Source organism: Rattus rattus, chromosome 4 (genome assembly GCF_011064425.1).
Source record: "Rattus rattus isolate New Zealand chromosome 4, Rrattus_CSIRO_v1, whole genome shotgun sequence".
Lineage (NCBI taxonomy): Eukaryota > Metazoa > Chordata > Mammalia > Rodentia > Muridae > Rattus > Rattus rattus.
In genome coordinates this window covers 25,648,859-25,666,890 of record NC_046157.1, presented here as the reverse complement: position 1 = coordinate 25,666,890, position 18,032 = coordinate 25,648,859, and the positions used below count along the sequence as shown (strand labels likewise).

At 36.2% G+C, this 18,032-nt stretch overlaps 1 protein-coding gene across 1 annotated transcript in view; it reads right to left on the bottom strand.

Annotated features, from left to right (window-relative positions):
* The window catches only part of Lsamp (limbic system associated membrane protein), a 2,154,604-nt gene that overhangs the window by 1,437,414 nt on the left and 699,158 nt on the right, over positions 1–18,032 (bottom strand). The gene's annotated exons all lie outside the window — the stretch shown is intronic.

Here is an 18,032-nt window from a genome sequence, read left to right as displayed (position 1 = left end):
ACTAAAGACACACGAAACAAAGGCAAACTCATGCTTCTCCATTGACTGCAGTTGTACCGAGGTTATACCAGAAACTGCAATCGCTCAGGATTTAGTTTCTATGAGTTTCAGTTGGATGACGGATCATAAATGTTTCCCAAATGCACCTGATGTGATTGAAACCAGAGTAGGAAACTAACGCTGTTCCACTGCTCCTCAATAATTAAGACACTTTAAAATAGACGTCTATCTCCTTTCCAAAAACCTCATGATCAATTCTGTTCGAAGGAAGTAATAAAGATAATGGCACCTTAATAGGCTCCTCATGGGCGACTACTTTTACCAATGAGGCACGTGTTAGATTTATTCAGTTTCCTGGTCTGAAAAGGTCTCAAAATGGATCTTCAGCAATGTAGTTGAGAATATTTTTGTTATTTAAATCTAAGTTTCTAGATATGCAATTATTTTATTAATGTTATTGTATAAGCCTTTTTGCTTTCTATGATTTTTTTAATTCCTCTATAAAATATATAAAAAGGAACTTCCATGGTGGATTTAAAATGTGAGGAGAATTGGAGAAGGGTCCATGGTCAGTAAGAACCATTCAAGGAGGAGAGAAGAAGAGAAGCAAAGAGGGTAATGCAGAAGGTAGAGGAAGGCGTATGGAAAGAAACTGAATCGGATGTTTCATTTCATTCAATCACATTGATAGCATTTAAGTCTTGCTTTCAAACTAAACCAAAGAAATGTCACTTCAATAGTCAACGATCTCTGCTGTGGGCAAAACCTATGAATTTTGGAACTCCTTCTGCCTTTCCCCTGTATACTCAACAGACAACATTTACTCTTCAGTGCCAAGGAAGTGTGTTCTTGTAAGTCTTTAGAGAAATCTCCTATCTTGTACAATAGCCATTCATTAAACAGGCACTGGCCCTGTAACTGCTGAGTATAAAGCTTGTAGACAATGGACCGCATTTGCTTTTATGTGCCTTGATGAAATTTTGGCATCCATTCCAACGACAGGGAAAGAAGGGAAAAAAGAGCAATTTATACCTGACCATAAAAAGATATAATGGCTATTGAAAATAATGTGTTGGAATAAGAAATACTTAAATGATCACATTAACAGAGAACAATTAGAACTCGGTTTCTCCCTAGTCTCCCCTAGAGGTTCATAAACCTACACTCAGAGGCAATAGAAATGTCCTGTTAAATTGGACCAGAAAATGTCTTAGATCAGATGTCACTTCATCTTTTTTTCTCATTGCTTCTCCATTTAATAAATAGTAAATTTCAAAAAAGGTTAGATATTACTTTAATAATGGAGGTTTTAAAATTTCAAAAAATTATTCTGAATCTTTTTTTTCCTCTTTTCGGGTATAATAAATGGCAGTGTGGGAAAGAAGATTAATGGTGGAGATAGATGAGTGACAAGAAAGTTAATTCAATTATTTCAAAACGTGATAAATTAGAACTCATCACAAAACAAATAAAAATAACTGGATGGAAAGATAAATGGGTAGTTAATAGACAGATAGATAGATAGATAGATAGATAGATAGATAGATAGATAGATAGATAGATAGATAGATAATGATTTACACACTGGCCAAAATAAACATATGGGTTATAGCCATTTAGATGTATATTCATAAAAATGAGTAAAAGTCCACAGTTTCAAGACATGTTATAATTCCACTTTTACATGTAACTTAAGATTACCAGTGAATTTTTTCATTAAAATCTGACCTAAAATACATTTTTGTAGTAGTGCATGATGTATAAAGATTATAAAGTACATCTATTATTCAAAGAATGTGTGGATCTTGCCATTTAAAAATAACTTTTCTCATGTTTAAAAGATATGAAGTACCTTGTCTACTTCTGGGGTCTCTCAAATTACAGTCAAGATCTGAGTGTTTACACTGATGGGGGAGGGGTCCCTTTTCTATTCTTGTATTCCTATCAAGGTTTTTGAGGACCATTGAATCCAAAACCTTATGTATGATAGTCTAATGTTCTGCCCTTGAGCTCTATCTCCCCATAGAATTCTATTTAATAAGCCTTATTTCTCTCTTGGTACAATACAGGCTACATTAGCTCATTTATAACGTATTAGGTAGCTAGGCTTAGGCTGATCACATTAGGAGCGAATTCCTAGATGAAACTAGAACTTTGAAAACAATTTTGTTGCTATTTTCAAATGTCACAAAACATTCAAAAAATATGTCAGAAGCTTACTGCCAATTTCAAGAGAAATTAGTTTGTCTCTGATTTAATAGAGAAGCTAGGTAAAACATCCAGATATAATTTATGTGTTTGGTGGAGGTTTTGTGGAAGCTCAAAGTAGAAATCAAAAGAAAATATAGTTGGCATGATACTGTAACACTGAAAGGCAAGACCAACGCTCTCTAGGAATCCATGCTTTTATGAGTTATATCTGCTTGTAAGCTTTGTGCATAGGCTACAATACTTATGAAGTGATCAGAAGAAAACTGAATGAGTAAGGATAACCATTGTGTGGGCACGGGATACTTAACAAGTGAGTTTTAGGTTTTTATGGAGTTCTGATTACATTACTGTACAATACTATTACAGCGGTTTATTTTGCAATAGAAAATGATGTAATTTTAATGTTCCAAATTAAAACAATTTAATTACTAAAACATTCAAATAGCAAGTGTGGCTCTCACTGTAATCATTGCATTGGTCAAGGAGGGTGAAGCAGGGAACAGGATCAAACACTTGTCCAGAAGTAACCACTAATGACGTTACAGCTCTTGCTTGAGATTGTCAGTCCTACAGGGTCACCACCACTCTTCTCAAAAGACTGACACAGAAGGCTGATATTCAGAGCAGGACCTTCCCAGAGACAACAGTATCTACTCTTCATGCCTCACTTAATGACAGATAGTAAATGGTGGATTTCATATATTTCTCTGTAAATTAGCGATTGAATGAAATCTAGATAATGCTGTAATTAGTCATCAATAATGCTGTGGGTGACTAAATGGCAACAACTCAGTAAATTCAATATGAACAAGTCTGTAAGATTCCAATGTGCTTCCCTCTCCCTCTCCTCCCACCACTCTCTCTCTCTCTCTCTCTCTCTCACACACACACACACACACACACACACACACACACACCTACACAGAAAGACACACATTACAATATATTGTTAAAAATGTGGTATTAGCATATACTATATGTAGAACGAATAACCAGATGGATATAAACCTTTGTATAAGTCAAACTATTAAAGTTAAACTACAGAAGCAACAGTGTCTGAATGTAAATAGTTGCACAGTTAAGGCATCTAGAGAAAAGAAACTCAAGCACTGTTCTGTGATATGAAGCCATGCTGTAATGTAGGAAAAGGAGCAAATATATCCCTGGTTACTCCTCAAAGTCATCATCCGTTTATTTCTTTTGTTTCATTGTTTACTTGGCTTTGGGCCAGAGACTGAGCCTTCGGTATTACATACACTAAGCATGTAACTCTTTCTAAACCCACCTCAGCATATTTACTATTTTATGTTTTTACAAATTTATGTATTTTTTTGCTTCATCATACCAGAGATGAAAGTCAGCACAAGTATGGTACCACTTAGCCTCAACCCTAGTGCCCAAAAATACTTTATAAAATTAATTTTTCTACCATACAATTTAATGGATTTCATGTTGCATTTTCATAACAATGTATCACTATGTTTTGTTCTGATTTATTATCTTTCCCCATTCACCTCTGATAGCCTTTTGTTCTACTATCTAATGTCCTCTTCCTCATATTCTCTCTATAAGTCCTCTTTCTTCTTGATTTTATATTACTTGGATCTCATTGCTATCTTTTCCAGAGTTTTCTTTCATATTTTATGGCCCACAACTACACACATACAGAGACTGTGTGTCTAAGAAAACGGGTATTTGTTTTCTTCTCCTCAGAAACAATATTCCAGCAGTGCATTACTCATATTAACAGTTCACAGTACAATATGTAGTGATTAATCTTTGTCACTCAGTCCATTTGATACTTGAACTTTATATCCTTAGAATGCTTCCTGAGTTTTCCTACCTCCAATATTACACCTACTTCAAGCTCATACTAGACCAATTAACCTCTTATGAGTTTTCATCAACCTACACAACCAGTCTATGGTTGTTTTGACTGTGAGTAACCCCATAAGCCATATTTGCATGCTTGGTTCCCAATTGGTGAAGTGTTTGGAAGAATTAAGAGGAATGTTTTTTTTTTTGGATTTGATGAGGCCTTATTGAAGGAGATATGTCACTGGGAGTGGACTTTGAGGCTTCAAAAGCCCACAACAGGCACTTTCAATAGCCTGTATCTGCCTATAAATCAGGATGTAGCTCTCAGCTACTTCTGTACACCCTGCATCTCATGCATGCTGACGTGCTCCCTGTCATGATGATAATGGACTAATCCTCTGAAACTGTAAGCAACCACCCATTCCACCTCCAATCACATGATTTCCCTTATAAAAGCTGCCTTGGTCACAAGGACTTTACAAAGCAATTGAACAATGCCTAAGACAAAACCTCATATCCTCTACTGAAAGTCTCTTGTTAAGAAAGTGAAAATTATACTTTCAGCAAGATAGAACAAACTACATTTCTCTCCTGTGAAGTATATACCCAAACACAAATTCACAGCCCCTTGTCCCACCTGTACAGAAGAAAATGACAATAAATCCAGGAAAAGAACACCCACTAGGACCACTAACAAGCTCTTCTGACAATATGAGTGCCCAATAAATACCATTTACTGTCTCCAATGATATTAAAACAGCAGGTAATGTTTAAAACAGAAATGACAGTGTCAAGACAAATATTCTTAAATATAATCTATAGCAAGTATATTTACAACTCTTAGATATATGTATGTTATCTGTGTAGAGTCTTCAGCTGAAACAAAATTCATTTATACCTTAGTGCTTAGTCTCTGCAAAGGAGACAATTTACCGAGAACCTGTCTGCAGTCCTGGGAACACTGTATCCTTTTTAGTTTTCAGATAAGGAATTTCAGCCTCAAGGATACTCACACTTCCATAGTTTACATTTTCTGTAAAAGGTTGTGATTCTTTACATGTCATACTTTACTAGGGGCACTTTTTATATATTTAGTTTGGTACAATAGAACAAAGATGCTACTATGTAGAGAAATTCACCTAGCCTATCATTATTTTCATATGTAAAAGTAGTAGACGTTACATTCACTAGCCAAACAATGTTTGTTTTTCTCCTTCGTTCTGAATTATTTTTGACAAGTTTTACTGGAAAAGGTATAGAGCACATAGAAATTTCTAGGCAGTATCAGAGCAGAGATGCTTCAATATAAGACACATCCAAAGAGGAAACCGTACCCAGCATTGAACCTGGACAATACAACCTGCCAAGATTACAAACACCTGGAAACCATTTGACAAACATGGAGACTAGGAGGGAGTAAAACATGTTTGTCCTCAAAGCTCAAAATCAAACAAGTCTAGTTCAGATCCTGAGGAACAACAAAGATAACTACTCTATAAGTACTGTTCAAATCGCCTAGCCAGGATTGAATTATTTAAGTCTTCACAGAGTCCAAATGAAGTAGATGACTCAGGCAACTCTCTCTATGTTGTTTATGAGAAAACCAAAGTGGGGAAACAATAGTGGTTTGGGTGAGATTCCATGCTTAGGTTTTATGGAGTCAGAATTTAGATGTGGGCAGGGAGGCCTCAGAGAACTGATCATTGGCCACACCAGGTTGCCACTGAATGTTATTTTATGAGCTCACTTAGACTCGGTTAATGATGGCATGTAGACAAAGTAATTCATCAGGATTTGGCTTACATTTCTACTGTTGGCAATACTGCTAAATGAGGGAAGTAATCTACACCAAAACAGAGTGGATAAGCTCTAGAGTTTACCTGTTATTGCCCTCCTCCCATCAAAATGTTTTCCCCCACGTGCCTCATTTTTGAAATATTTCCTTCGAGGACAGTCTTGTTTACATTTATATTACTATACTCATCCCCGGGCCATTCCTGCTAAGCCAGGTGTTTGACACCAGAAGAATGGTTATTAGATATTCCTTCTGGTCATTGTGTTACAGCCAAAAAGAGATGATTAATACACGTGTTAAGCGAAAGCAAAGAGGATTAAATAAGAATTACAGGTAAAAGTACACATGACATCCCACTAGATTAACAAATCAACATGTGAAGGAGACACAACTTCTTTATACTTATGCCTTAATGGCATCATTACCATCAATGGAGAAAGGTATGAGTAGGGAGTGGGAGAGATGATTCAGAGAATCAGAGTATATGCTGCTCTTGCCGAGGACACAAGTTTGCTTTCCAACGCCCATGATGTGTGATTGTCAACTGACGATAACTCCAGCTTCAACCAATCTTACAAGGTCTTCTGGCATCTGAGGACAACTGCATATATATCTCAATTGCATACATATATCTCAACTGCATATATATATATATATATATATATATCACAGACACACTTTCATTTGTTTTTGCTTATTAAAGAATAAAACCAAGAATTACATGGATGTATGATTTGACTGTGTAGGGGCCATTTTATTAAGTAACCATATCTTGAGACGGTAAGGTGGTAGAGACACAGAATACCAGAGGAACATAGGCACCACACCTGGAGTATTGGAAGTTAGGACACATCATCATCTTAGAAAAAACAAAAGCAGAACAGAGGTATGCTGTGTATTCTGTAGTCCAGAAACATCCTCTACTGAATTCCATGTTGACTTTCTTCCCTTGTAAAACCTCAAACTTAGTCATACCTGGAGAGCTATTTGAGAAAGTACCTCATAAGTGCTCACATGGTACTGCACATGGGAGACTTGCTACTACTATGTACACAAGGTTTATCTTACTCAGCTTGTCAGAAGGGGAGTCCTAATTGTTCCATATACTAGAACTTAGGTATGGGCATATACTATTTCAGCTCACTGATCATGCACATTACTTGGTGAAGGTGTTGTTGTTGTTGTTGTTGTTGTTGTTGTTGTTGTTGTTCATACAAAAGCTTCCAAATTCAGCTATGTAGGCTATATCATTTTTTTTTACAATAAAAGAGAACATCACTGTTTTCCTATCACTGAAAGCTCGATATAGCTTCACCTGACCTATGTTTCCAAACTAGTCTGAAATAGAAAAGAATTCCTTTCTCAAAATGTTCCAGGACATATTGCAACTCATAGATCCGCATTTCTTTTCATATATGAAATGGTGCTGTGTATAGTGTTCTTTCCATACAGGAACCTGCAATATGTGTAGAAATTTGGTTTGTATGACAGTCCAGGAGAGAGAGGCCTAGCTGTAGTATAAGCTGTGTTGGAAGGAAATACATACTGTGTTATCTGTCTAGGCATGTCCTAGCCCCCACTCTCTAACTGGTTTTTTCGGTGTCTATAATATTACTTTTCTACTGTGATTTCCACCAATGTCTTTGTCTCTTGTCTTTCTGAATTGTCTTCCTTTCAGAAAGCCACTCAATTCTGAAAACAGAATACATAAATTCACAGTCCTTTGCTAACTCTTTTGTTCTTTTTTGGGGGGCTTTTTTTTGGTTCCTTACTAATTCAAATCATGGAATTTTCTGTTCTTCTATAATAATTATAAACATTTTCTGTGAGTCTCATAATGCTGTCATCTGCTAAAGAAAAATTCTGTATATCAGTTTTTAAGTGTAACAAATACTAACAGTATACAAATTAAAACAAAATATGTAATAGCACATAGTAGGTAACAGTTCAATGCAGGGCCTCAAATTCACAGTCAACTTTAGAACATACTAGCTTGTTCAGTTCTTTCAATCCTGTGATTTGCCTATGGAATACCCAGTGATGAGCACAAAGGATCCCAAATGGAGTAGGGAAGTTCTAGAAATCTGCAAGGTCCCTGGCCACAGATAGAGAGAAAAGAATACTTTCGAAAGCACAGAATAAAATTTGGAGGACTAGAGAGATAGCTCAGCAGTTAATATGATTATCTTGCTGGCAACCCGATTTTAGTTCCCAGCATCCACTTGGCAGCTTAGAGCCATCTTTAAGTTTAGCTAAATGTCTTCTGTTACCCTCTTCTGGCATCCATGGGTACTGCACATACATTGTGCACATATATACATGCAGATAAAACACTCAGAAGAAAAAAAGAATAAAAAATAAATAAAACCTTGCATCAAATCATTATGAGTATGCTACCAAGGTTAAGAGATACTCTGAGGTGATTAAATTTGAAATTAAGGTCTTAGTTTTGTCCTGTGATGGGAAACTATAACCCAGTTTCTAAAACTCAATTACCCAGTAACTAGGTAAGCAGTTACTGAAAAGCAAAGGATAGCATGAAGGTTCAGCTGCGCCCAAAATATAAGCCACATACAAGCCAAGGGTTGAGGAAACACATCACAGTACTACTTCAAATTACAATCTAAAATTATGTCAGCCTATCTTACAACAGGCTGTCAGAGAGAGACCTTTTCACTACCAAAATTCAGAACTGTGAACGGAAGCCTCTACTTACATGATAAAATCCACCAAGTATCATGTACATGGTGATGATGATGACGATGATGACGACGACGATGATGATGATGACCCCTAAGAACAAAGATTCTAAAAGGAAAAGCAGCTGGTGGGAAAATCATTTATCAGAAGGGAACAGACATTGTAATGATAGAGACATTGACCCATTATTTGGCCAATTGGTTAGATGAGAATCATAGAGACAAGGATTCTGTAAGCATTTACAGTGACGCCAAGTTGCCACATTTCTAAAACCTAGTGTCTGGAACCCAACTACATATGAAACTAGATGGAGTTAAAAATGTAGTTTGTGAAAAGAAAGAAATTATAGAAAAACTCGTTTTGCTACAGTGTTGTCTCTTCAAGCTCTTCAAATAAAAATCAATATAAAACCATTGGAAATTCCAAATAAAAACTTATGAAATGGTAGTTCAAACTATAATGGGGGAGAGTAACATCTGAGAAAATTGGGGGGACTTTCTTTGGTTCCTTGAGTATGGCAAGGAAATATAGAAAAAAATGTTTGTTTTTATACTTGTCAGTAAGTACTATAAACAGTAGTTAAGTATTAATAAACAAGTAGTTAACATTTATACAATGATTCATTTCTGTTAAAATATGCATCAACTGTTCATTCATTATTTATCATGGCTTTCACAACAGAAAATGAGAACCGCCAGAATTGTCATTGTTTTTTTAAATATTACTTTGATTTTCACTACCGAGATCATAAATAAACTATTATCTTCTGCATAGGAAAAATCATGATGAAAAATGAACCTTGGCCTGGTCTACTGGCACATTCCCCATGAGCAAAGTGCTCAGTATCAGCGTTTCTATTTAGGAAAGCATTGTCTACAGTATGTTATTCGAGACTGAGAGGATCATATAGCCAAGGCCCTCATCGCTCACACTTGTGTGGAATATCTCCTTCTTAGGCTCTTGTCCTGTAACCAATGTACAGCTCTTCTATCACTCTATTACCTTCAGAAACTTGACCACACTAGCATAGACTGAAATAGAGTTATGAAAACGAAGTAGTGTTTTAAAGATATCCTTGCGAAGTTTAGGCTTCTTTTTGATGTGATATTAAGAGAATCAAATGACTCGTCTTTCACAGACCATTGGCTAAATCTGTAGGAATCCATGGAAATTTAGATGGGTTTCAAAATACGGTAAATATTACGGTTCATAATAGATTTTCACATAACGCTTTCAAATTTTAAAATTAATGTGACTCAATCTGATGGCATATTACTTTACGTAGCATCATGAAGTAGCATGATATTTCTAGCATCATATGATAACACTTAAAATTCAAGACAGAAATTTGTGGGCATTGGGCCCAAATATTGTGTTATCTTCTGCTGAGAACAAACTAGACTTCTATACTATTCCCCATGTTGCTTTCCCTATTGGCTTACAGCCTCAGCAGAATTGTGTGACTTCTTCCTATTTGAGCACACTCATGAGAAAACCAGAAATGATTATACTGACATCAAATAAATCAAAGGAAATTTTTTTGTAAACCATACATGTCCATAAAAAATTAGGAAGATATACTGTAGTAAAACACTACATTGAAGATATATTTAGTTAATTATGAAAGTCAGCTTCAAGGTACTGGCCTGGCCTGCCCTGACTATCAAAGCCTACTTTCTCTATTAGAAGCTAGTCTTAGGTGTTAACTGTTCTTAAAATCATTTGACAGCCCAGGAACAGGACACTATCACTGGCTTTTCCTCAGCTAGAGGACTGTCTGGAGGCTTCAGCTCAGTTTTCCATTCCTCCACTGTGCAATTTTTTTTCTTTTCTTTTTTTTTTTTGATCTTCAGATGAATTTCTCAGAAAATGTGTCAGCATCACAGAGTCCAACTGCTAAAGACAGGAAGCAATTAAATATGCAAATCAGGGAAACAATACTGTGGGTTGACATTCAGCTCCATGCTTGCCCCACCCCCAACCCTTGCCTTTGACTCTGCTTCTCCTCCCCTTGGGAAGAGGGTTAGTGAGAGATCTTCTTCCACCGTGCTCCCTGCTACAGGTTTTTTATTCTCTACCACCTGCCCTAGGCGTTCTCATCAATTATTAATCAAGTATACATGAATATGCATAAAAGCCTGTCTCTGGGTTTTATTAAGTTAAAAAAAAAAGAGAAGAACATGTTCAGTGCCAAAGCAGAGAAAAGATCAGATGGCTAAAGAAGGAGAAATCAGAAGTTTCAGTTTATTTTTCGTTCCCAACTTGGAAGTAATGAGAACATTATGAAACCACTTTTTATATGGGTTCTTTTGTTCAAAGTTCCATTTCAAATCTATTTCTAAATACGTAGAAAGGTTTCCACTTTAGGTATTGCATTGCTCTGGAATAGAGGGTAGGTTTATCAAGATTTACAGAGGATAATATTGGCTAAGACATGGCTGGACAGGTTAGTTTCATTTCATTATACAGATGAGCATTCCACCTCCAAGGGCACATTGGTACCATGAACATCAAATATTAATTCAGGGTTGGGTATTGGGGTACATCTGTGAACCCCAGAGATCAATTTTCTCTGCTCTGTAAAACACTGGTTAAAATCACAAAAGAATTTCTTTCCTCTGTTTCCTATTTCCTTTCCAAATGATGTCCTCTATAGCATGATATAAGATGAATCTGGAAACACTAAGTACGATTTTTGCATCAGAGATTGGGGATCATTTCCTCACAGGTAGAATTCTCCTACCTTGCTGAGGATGTCAATTAACGGTACACTCCATACTCCAATCTTGCTAATAATGTCATTCAATGATGTTTTACCTACCCCTTTATGAGATTCATAATGAACTCTTTACAATTTCTTTTTCTCATGTTCTATCCACCATCAATATAATCCTAATAAGAGAAAACAAGTCTTGTCCATCTATGTCAGTGCTACTCAAATTTTGTTTGCAATAAAAGAATGAATAAATGGATGAGTAAGATAAATTAAGGATGTCTTGTAAATAAGCTACCCTCGTATTCCTAACATGACTATACAATCAAATCACTTGTGTTTTCAAACAAATTCATCAAAATAAAACCAAAGGCTTTGACATTTCTGTCTTCAATACAATTGTTTTGCATTTAATTCTACTATGTGTATGAGGGTTTGACCTGCATTTATGCATGTGGATAATGCGTATGCCCAATTCCCTTAGAGGTCAGAAGAGAATCTTGGATTCCCTAGAGTGAATGGCTCTTAGCTTTTTCTGTCTGGGTGCCTGAAACTGAGTGCACCTTTCTGCAGTAGCAACGGATGCTCTAAATCACTGGGCCATCTTTACAGCACCTATTACAATGTAAGTTCTCCAATCTCTTGTCTATTTTCTCCACGTTGCTTTACAACAGCTAACCATGAGACTTTGACGCAAATGCATTCTCTACCTATGTCATGTAAAAATGACATGTTCTAATAAAAGGATACCTAGAAGACAAATTTTATTTTGTTATTACAGTTGCTTATTTTCTCTTACTGGTATAATAACCATACATTTCTAAACATCCATTTATTTAGCTAAAAGCACAAAGGAAGCTTCTTGTGGTTTATGTCATCTGTACTTTATTCAAGATGTATGATACCTTCTTTCCACACATCTTCCTGTCTTCCTGACTTTGGGTCTTGTTATCTAAGCCACTTAGTGTCGGTATGATTTAAATATTCTTATACATAAAATAAGCTTTTCAGGTTATATAGACTGCAAGATAAATCAAAATTAAACTTTAATTCGATAAGAGAAACTCAAAAGGAATATAATTATTTTATTATTTTCTTGCCCACAATACTTGTTTCTCGTTTGTCATTAAACTTAATGCCAAATCAATATTATATTTTAGTTTAGAATTTTCTGCTTCATTCCCTTTATTCCAAAGAATATCAGATTTAACCTACAAGAACTGTGTTTTTGCTTAATATGTTATTGAAAAATCTAATTATATAGAGTGCCATTTAGGTAGAAATGCCAATTTTCTATAATAAGGGTCACTATAATAATATTTAATATCTCTGTGACTTTTTACCAGTTAAAATGCCCTTTAAACATATACGCTTCCTTTGTTTCAGACTCAAGAATGAATCATTACACTTTGATGAGCATTTCATCACAGCAGACATTGTCATTAAATTTTCCTGTTTAACAGTCTCATTAATTTATCACTGCTTTCCTGACTCACCCTGGTACATTTATCCAGTGAACTGCTATTTTGAATACAAACAGCAGTGACAACTGTGCTATAAGTTGGCTGCTCTGCACAAAGTGAGGTTGCACAGGCTGTCGAAGGGTTGAGACTCTAGAAACTTCCACAGTGGGTATAAATAAGCAATTATAAAACAACATGGAAAGTTATGAAGCCCCCGGACAATTTCCACAGGTCTGGAGAAGGGAACATTTCTTCCCCTTCCCGTTGGAACGATCAAGGTTATTTTAGAGAAAAGAGTTATCCAAGAAGTCCTCTAAGTATAAAGAAGAAGATCAGTAGGAATGGGCAAACAGATAAGAGAGAGAACTCCTCTTACTACTTCCTCCATTCATCTTTCTCTTCTCTACTATTGGGTATTACAAAGGTACAAGAATTTTCAAAATTGAAAAGGATGTGGGACAGATAGAAAGATCCCTGGAACCAGAGAGTGAGATAATTCAGTGTTCTCTACATGCGAAATCTGAGTTAGATTCTAGGGTTAATAATTGTCTCATATCTCCCAGAGAAAGCATTGTAGTCCTTCAACAACAATTGCTAAGGCTCAGATAATCTTACATCCAACTTTTGAACAGAAATGTTTCCTATTATAAACCATTATTACATTTTAAAAGAAAAAATGATTTCTTCTTTATGTATCCAGTCTTATACATCTCTGTTTCTCTGTCTTATCTCTACCTCTATGTCCCTCTATCTGTCTCTCTTTGTCTGTCTCTGTCTCTTTTTCTCTGACTCTCTGTCTCTGTCTCTCTGTGGTGTGTGTGTGTGTGTGTGTGTGTGTGTGTGTGTGTGTGTTTGTGTGTGTGTGTGTACGTGGTGTGTGTGTGTGTAGGGGTGTGTGTGTGGAATAATTTTACTTCATAATTACACATATGTACAACTTGACGTTTCAAGGAATAAATATATTCAGGTGATGAAAATTCTTAAATAACTCATTGCCAAGTGCTTGGAGATTGTTGCTTGCACATGTACCTTGTCTGACCCTGAGTGTGAGATTTTTCATTCACAATGGAAATGGGCCTGAAAGCAGGAAAGCAGCGTAGCCACACAGAGAACCATGAGAAATGAGGCAAAGGGGCTTTGAACATGCAGTTGCCCAAAGCAGTCAAGAGAAATGATTTTTCAATCTGACATAATGGAAGTACCTAGAGAGATACATTTTTCATCCTGACATGACTAAGATAATAAGTCAAAAGTTAAAATATGTAATATGAGGCATAACACAAAGAAAACTATTTTTGATTCAGAAAAATGTCAAAGTGGACCCTGTTACCTGTTGAAGAAAACAGTTATTCTTTTTTCTTATAAAAGCAACCTAGTGACTTCAAAATATTTTTAAGAGTAGACTTTATTGAAAAAATAATAAAAATTTACAAAATTCAGTTTGAGACTACATTTTCCATACAGTTTATTTTTCATAAAGAAATCATGATTGAAAAAAAGTTAGCAAAAAAGTAAGAACTTTCATGATGAAGATTGAAAATCTTTTATCAAAAGTTAGGTCTTATATATCATACTCTTTATCCAAACCAAAAGATTAAATTGGTGCCACTTTAGTAATTTAACAGTAGACCAAATGTAGATATGATTCTAATATGAATCATCTATAAAATGACGGCATAAAACATTAGAAATATAATCTACATTTATTCTATTGGACTCAACCTAGAATTAAAAATGATAGAAATATAGGTCAAAAGTTTCAAATTAGGAAAGGTGTTACAGATTAACTCATTAAAGAAGAATTTTCAATGCCGTATATACAAAGTCAACACAATCCTACTAGAGATAGGTCTCAGTTCGAGCCAGATATACAAATTGTTTCCACTGTACTATAAGAGTCTATCTATCATTATCGAGGCATGTAGTTTGGGACTTATTGGATTTCTTCTTTCAGAAAGGTTAGATTTTTCATGGTAATGAAATAAAAGTTGGCAATCATCCATTAAAATAATTCAACATTAGCAGAAGTCTCCCAATTTCCAACTGTTGGGAGGCAGGAACAAGTTCAGCAACATATATGTTCAATAGCTTGGGTGTAGCTTCCTGAATCATCATGGATTCTAGGTTCTTGTTTTCACATTTTCCTGGAGATTGCACTGACAAGGCTCTGGTTTTTTTTGTCTATATATAACATCTAGAAAAATTCCATGGTTCCGCTGTTTTTGTTGTTGTTGTTGTTGTTTGTTTTGTTTTATCAATACTCTCATTGACAGAAAAAGACCTATTTCCTCCATTGCACTTTGACTCCAGAGCCCTTGTCTCTGCTTGCAGTGTCATCTCTAAGGACCATATTGTCACTCTCACCTTCCATGACAACGACCTGAGATTTACAGACCATCCAAAATGTATCTTTAGCCTCACAGTTGAAAGAAATTTTAGCCTTGTAATTTGATTTTTTTACCTGTTTATATTTGCCCCTGGATGTGCTTTTGTGAGGTAATGCAAACACTCTGGCAAAAGTCCACATTGACATAACGCCATGCAATGTTTAATAAACCGTTATACCTATTCCTTTTTTATTTACTTTCAACTTATCTTTACTCATTTTCTGAAACTAAAATTTGTATTATATCCAATGTGAAGTTGTTGAGCCTAAGCGTTTGCTGTAGTTGTTGTTGTTAAATTATCTCCCCTGCTCTCTCTGTCATTCTTCTCCCTCTCCCCTCCCCTCTCCCTCTGCCCCTCCCCCTCCCCTCCCCCTCCTTCTGCCTCTTCCCCCTCTCCCCTCTTTCTTCCTCTCTTGGTTTCATCCGAGAATCCTTAAAGGTATCAGCACTGTACTGCTGCTTCTGCCACTCTTTCGGGAAGGCCTCTTCATTATTAATGTGTCTATTAAAGAATAAGATGTGGATCCACCATTTTTTGATAAGCTATTCCATCCTTGTATTCTGTAGTTAAGTAGCTATAGAATTCATTTTCAGTTTACTTTATAGAAACCATACTTATCTTTTCCACTGTTTCACTGAACTATCATTCATTTTACAACAAATATTAAAAAACTCGAAAGCTCTGGTTGGTTGATATTGTTGTTCTTCTAGAGCTCCCAGGGACTAAACAACCAACCAAAGAGTACACATTGTGGAGACCTTGGCTCCAGCTGCATATGTAACAAAGGATGGAATTGTCTGGCATAAATAGGAGGAGAAGCCCTTTGTCCTGTGAAGGCTCGTTTTCCCAGAGTAGGGGAATGCCAGGGTGTTGAGGTAGGAGTGGATGGGTGGGAGGGGGAACATCCTCATAAAAGCAGGGGCTGGGGGGATAAGAGAGGGGGAAACTTGAAGAGGGAATAACATTTGAAATATAAATACTTAAATTATCCAATAAATAAAGATTAGAAAATTATTATTAGATCAAAAATTAAAAAAAAACCTTAAAAGCCAGTCATGGATCCACTAAGCCAGTCTTAGTATTAAAGACCCTTTGTGAGTGGAAAGATGAGATATTAATGTGTATAGATAGATCCTGAAGCTGGATTAGACCAAGGTACAAGCAAGAGAAAGGTCATTTCTTTTTGTCTTCCATCTGGAAATGAACAGTTCTTTTTTCCAAGACCATGATGGGAAGAGAAGACCTGGAGCAGTGTGCATTCAAGTCATCCTTCCTAGAGTTATCAAGAGGTAGCCTTTCTTCTGTAGTCTCAGAATTTGTCCTACATAGTAAGATATTGCAGTTTAAAATATGTCCTAATATAAATATATAAATTCAAATACCCAGAAGAGTTGATTAAAGGGTAAGTAAACAAAGAACTTGGTGTTATCAAAGTACACACAGTTATGGAATCTGAAGCTTTCCCCTGCAAAGGAGTGATGCCTCTTGAGGACATGAACATTGTTGTCCCCTTACCCTTACAACCTACTAAGACTCTCTGACAATCGTTGGTGTTGCATAAAACTTTCCATATCTCCTCTCCCCAAGGACTAAGCTCTGTCGTTATAACCCCTCTCCCATAAAAATTGCACTGAATTCTTAAAGGCAATGGCTCCTGAATATCTACTAAATCAAACAACTCTAGATCTGACACAACTACACATCTGTCTCTCAGAGTATGGCAATGAAACACCTTAGATTTTTAGTTTATATTCCTTTCATGATCAGCTATTTTTCAATTATGTTTAAAATATCAATTCCATAAAACATTATCTCTTTCTATTTAAGGGTTTCTTTGAGGTATGAATGAGGTATTGACCAGAAGGTGGTGGCAATGAGTATACAAGAAAACCAAGGGAGAGTGGATTTCAGTATTTTTTTAAAGTAAATAATGGTGGCTACCTCTGTCCACTGCTTTCCCGTGAAGAGTCAAGCTGGTATAAGATGGTCATTCTATTAGAGTCTCCAAAGCTCCAGACAAATGCTTTTGATATTTAATAATGTTCAAAGTTTTATTTCAAAATGTTACCATAACCACGGATTGATTTATATATGCTGTTTTTATCGATGGATGATTCTGCTGCTAAGGTCGTTCATCTGGAAATGAACTGGTTTTCTTATTAGTTTTCAATGAGCAGAAATAAACGTAGATCACAGAATTCTCTCTCTCTCTCTCTCTCTCTCTCTCTCTCTCTCTCTCTGTGTGTGTGTGTGTGTGTGTGTGTGTGTGTGTGTGTGTGTGTGTGTGTGTGGGGGGAGCAGATATTTTTGTGTGTGGATTTGCGTGTGCATACAGATAATGCAGGCATGTGTGGAGGTGTGCTTACAAGGATGTACGCACACAGCAGCAACAGGATGGTTCTCTTTGATATTCATTTTACTTTTTGAGACTAGGTCTCTCATTGAACTTGAAGTTCATAGATTCAATGAGGCTAACAGGTAAGTAACCAAGGGAATTCTCCTGCCTCTCCAGCACTGTGATTACAGGCTCATGCCACTGTCCTCAACTTTTTTTTAAACATGAGTTCTGGTGTCAGAACTCAGGTCCCTGCGCTTGCATGTCAAACACTGCCCCAGCAAAGTCACCCACATCTCCTAGACGACAGACGTCCTATCTACCAGGAGTCTGAGTGTAAATCTTTCTCTATTAATCGAGATTCATGGGCACTGAGACACCATGACTCATCTAAGGTCACAGAGGATGGTTAGTGACAATTCCACATGTCCCATGCTGTTGACTCAAGCCCAGAGTTCTTTCCACTTTAATAGCTGCTGTCACTTTTAATATTGACTTCAGGTTAAGTGTCTTGTTTCATGGGCAGCACCAAGGTAATCCTTATACTGTTTGAAGACAGGAAATTAGAAACCATTATGTCCTTCGGAGATGTGAAAAGATGAGTTTTAA